Raw genomic sequence first — 4,567 nt, 5'->3', positions numbered from 1 at the left:
TATTTGAGTGATTAGCAATCTTCCTGGGCACTTAATTGATGAAGTGTTTCAAAGTTGAACGTTCATGACATACGGAAAGATAGATGGCTTTCAGATGATTGCAACCTTGTCAGTTCAGTAAGAAATTAGAGTTAAGATAGGAGTGATACTTCACTGGGACTGAGTGTCTGTAAAGCATATTATTAAGATACAAGGGTTGAAGCCTTGATTTTGCTATTTAAAGAATATCTCTCTGGAATTTTTTTCTTTTCTGTAACATGTGTGTGTTCTTATTTAAATGTATATTGTCTGCCTCGTGACTATGATCAGTGACTGACCACTGCAGTGGCCAAATTGCAAGGATTACACTTATGAACTATCAAGTCACGATTCACCTGAAGCTATGACTTGTCCAGTATTACCAACAGCTGGAATCATAACACATATCCTACTTCTTCAGGATTGACAATAATGTTCCCAATTTTTTGGCTTAACTGTTGGTATCCGCAGTTGTCCTTTGACTCTTTTGTGCTAGGAGACTATAAATTAACTGAGCTGACTTTGCAAGTCTTGCCTCATGAACGTTCCCCAAGCAAGTATGGATTCAGTGATTTCCAGAAGAGTTTCAAAGGAACTGTTGAGTCCTAAAAGTTCCTGAGTAACGTCCCGTGTTAATCCTACTATTGGTTTTTGTATGAACAAGGCTCAGCCACTTGTCTGCTCTCTGAACCGATTCCGGGATCTTTTCCATCCTGATTATGCTGGCAATGCAGTGTGCATTTGTGTTTGGTTTTTAAGTTTCTTTGCACAAAATTTGAAGGGAAGGTTTTCAAAGTAAAGCAGGTTCCTTAAACCTTTCTGTCTCTTTCCTCCTTTACGAAACTTCTTCTTATGTGCCACTTTGAGCAAACCTTCAGGTATTCCCTCATATCTGCCTGTGAGTCAGTGTCAGATAATGCTTGTGATAATGCTCCTGCTTATGAAATGTCTTTGGAGGTTTTTACAATTTTGAAGGATTCCTCTTCGCTTTGTCAAAAATCTTTGGTCTCTTTTAGGTTTCAGTTCAAGGACTGTCTCTACATGGGAAGCATAACGCGATTGCAGAACAGAACCATGGAAACCAGGTCAAGAGTGCATTGACTCGAAACAATTGGACTGCTCGAGATGTTCATTGCCCTAAAGAGAACTATTACCCAGTTAGTGCCAATCTATGTTGCCTCAAGTGTCCTGCAGGTGGGTCTGGATCTTCTCACTGTTGTCTGTACCTAATTGCTGCAGCATTGACCAGATAGTCTTGTGGCAGAGTCAGTACTTGGGAGCTGGTTGTGATCGATTGGTCTAATCTTGGGATCATCACACCTGTTGCTAGCTTAAATGGAGGGCTCAAAATAAGGAGCGGGCTCGCTCATAAAGTAAAGCTTCCCCCTGCTCACTGCACCAATCTTGCCCTACTCTGGCCAAACATCATTCTCAGGGAGGAACACCTCTCTTGTTGGATTGGAGTGAGCTGAACGTGAATTTGGAGGTCTGCAGACAGCGGACCTTTGGTCATAACCCCTCCAGGAGATATGACCATGGCCGTGTAAAGAAAACACTCTGTTTCTGTGTGTACAGATGCTGCCAGACCCGCAAGTGCAAATCCTTCTATGCGTACCAAACTTTGTTGCTTGGCAATGGGCTTTTGGGAGCGTCTGCTGGTTGGTGTCCAGTTTATCAAACCTGCTTTTTGTAAAAAGCTCAGTGCCAACACTGTTTATATTGGGCTAAGTCACACCCAGCAGTCTGCCCCACTAAAGGTGACATGAGCATTAACACGGGATTAGCTTTATGAACACTTGTTCCTCTCTCTCTCTCTCTCTCTGCTGCAAACAATCCCATGGTTTGTCTTTATGGAGAAGGTCATGGGGTAATGACCTCATTCTGTGCCACCTGGCTTGGGGAAATGGCTGTTGATGGCAATTGTACCACATTACCCTCTGCATGTGCATTTAGGTGGGCCAAATGGCCTAATTCTCCTATTATATGGTTTCATGGTCATGCAGGAAGTGAGATGTTGCAGGTTGGTTGGCAAAGTGACTGTGGGGAACATCATAGTGGAACATCACAATTTGGAGTGGGAAGCCTGTCTGTTTTTACTCCCGTTCCCATTCACCTTCAATTAACTATTGCCATGCAGAACAGAGCTGGGAGTGTCCCAGTTTGGGCATCGGTAAGTTTTTGGACCGAACACTTGCGATTGTGGGATCTGCAGTGATAGGAATGTTGCTGTGACTGGTTAAAAGTTTTTAAATGCACCGCTCAGTTTGACTACCCCCGGAAGGAGTGGTTATTCATCTGACTTGTCTGTTAATGGCCTGCTTACTGACTACAGGAACCTACGTGGCTGAAAACTGTAACACACCTTATACCAGGGGGAAGTGCCAGCCTTGTACTGATGGAGAAGACTATACCGAATGGCCTAATGGTCTGGACAGTTGCCTGGCCTGCCACTCTTGTCGAGAAGGTAAGAAATCAGAGTTGTAACTATTCCTGGGTTAAACTTTGGCTGTTGAAATGGAGGCTTTTCTGTTTTGCATCTGATCTCCTTTGCTTTGGAAAGGGACTTCTTTGCTGTTGTTGTGTGGCCATCAGGGAGGCATATCGTCAGCCATGGCTCTGAGGCTCCTAAGCCCCGAGTCAGAGGGTTCAGTTGGAGTTTTTTTGAATGTTACACCACAGAAGGCCGTTCAGTCCACACTGCCAGTGCTATCTTTCTGAAGCAGCTTTGAATTTCATCCCGTTCCCCGTTCTTTGTTCTGCCAGCAAATGAACTAATTTTCATTGATTGCTGTGTGTCTTCACAGATCAGGAAGTAGTGTCTCACTGTACAGCACAGAACAACACCGTGTGCCAGTGCAAAGCAGGAAGATTCTGTTCGCCAGAGCAGTCCTGTGAGATATGTCGGAAGTGTAAAACCAGGTGAATACAGATTCCCCACATCTACAATTGGCATTGGGAGGAAAGCTTTGAATTCTCTGTTTCACTTTACTTCTTACTATGTCACATTGTGGGGTATCCCAAAGTGATGTCTGTGTGAGCTGGGCATCCATCTGGTTTGGGTGGGGCACATAGTTATTCAAACCTGTTTTTTAAAATCAAATCTGAGTGTGAATTTGTATAAATTTAATGGTCCATTCATAAGTTGCTGCACTCAGGCACATCACCACTTCTACTTTTTCTCCATCAGACACACGCAGAACAGTTATATCCCAGGGTAATATACATGGGAAAGCTCTACCTACTTTTTTAAACAAAAAGTAGAACTCTCTCTACACTATCCTATTCAAACAGTCCCAGGACAGGGACAGCGCGGGGTTAGATACAGAGTAAAGCTTTCTCTACACTGTCCCCATCCAACACTCCCAGGACATGGGTAGCACCGGGTTAGATACAGAATAAAGGTCCCTCTATACTGTCTCCCTTCAAACACTTCCAGGACAGGAACAGCACGGGGTTAGATACAGAGTAAAGCTCTCTCTGCACTGTCCACATCAAACACTCTCTCAGGAGAGACAGCACGGGATTAGATATAGAGTAAAGATTACTCTACACTGTCCCCATCAAATACTTGCAGGACAGGGACAGCATGGGTTAGATAGTTAGTAAAGCGCCCTCTAGGCTGTCCCCATCAAACACTCCCAGTACAGGGACAGCACAGGGTTAAATACAGAGTAATGCTCCCTCTGCACTGTCCCCATCAAACATTCCCAGGTTAGGAACAGTTCTGTTATATTTTAAGATAAGATAATTTGTCCTATTTTGAATATTGTCATTATTTATTCTGGTTTTCCAGCTGTCCAGAAGGTCAGACTGTGAAAGCTGAATGTACTCCAACAGCAGACACTGTATGTGAAGCAAAACAATCCTCTGCAGGTACTCTTTCAGGAGGTGAGTATTTTTAATCATTGCTACATAAAAGTAGCCTTGCTGTTATGTTCCAACAACAAAACTGAGTGACTGGAATTTTTTGTTCTTTCAGGTACAATTGCTTCGATTGTAATCGTTCTTGTCCTGATTTTTATGTTTGTCTCTCTGATTGTCTGGTGTAAGAAAACTGGATTCAGCAAGACACCTGGATGCTCCCAGACTACGAGATGCAAAAGCCAGTGGCGCAGTAAGTGTACAAGTGAGTTGATAGAATTTAAGGCATATTTGTTTGCCTATCCTTGCATCTGAGGGGGCAGGTATGTACCAGAGCCTGTCGTCAGCCTCCCTCCCAAATATATCACTGCTCACCCAAATCTGCTCACATTCTAGAGCTTTTTCCAGCTCCTACTGTTTGGCCAAGTAACTGTTCTCCCTTTCTTCCAAATTTCCCAATTCCTTGTAAAAGCCTGGAGTTTTGGGGCTGGCCCAAAGTATTTCGCAGTCAATGACAGACATTTGAGCATAGTCATTATTATAGTATTGATTTATGCCAAGTGCGATCCCACAAACACTCACTTCGTGCAAACCATTAGGCTGTGCAGCACTCCTTTGGTACCAGACCTGTGAGTGCAACACTCCCTCAATATTCACCCTCGGACAGAGCGGCGCTCCCTCAATATTC

General features: G+C 43.8%; 1 protein-coding gene across 1 annotated transcript in view; it reads left to right on the top strand.

The window, feature by feature from the left end:
• The first annotated feature begins 3,841 nt into the window (after positions 1-3,841).
• Positions 3,842-4,567, top strand: part of LOC109911310 — an 8,625-nt gene continuing 7,899 nt past the window's right edge. Inside the window, exons 1-2 of the mRNA XM_048593360.1 lie at positions 3,842-3,906; positions 4,069-4,144. The gene's annotated coding sequence lies outside the window, so the exon portion shown is untranslated. The remainder of the gene's footprint in view (positions 3,907-4,068; positions 4,145-4,567) is intronic.

The sequence above is a fragment of the Rhincodon typus genome, unplaced genomic scaffold, assembly GCF_021869965.1.
Source record: "Rhincodon typus isolate 14 unplaced genomic scaffold, sRhiTyp1.1 hic_rhity00002707, whole genome shotgun sequence".
In the NCBI taxonomy this organism is placed as follows: Eukaryota; Metazoa; Chordata; class Chondrichthyes; order Orectolobiformes; family Rhincodontidae; genus Rhincodon; species Rhincodon typus.
This window is presented reverse-complemented; position numbering and strand designations above follow the sequence as displayed.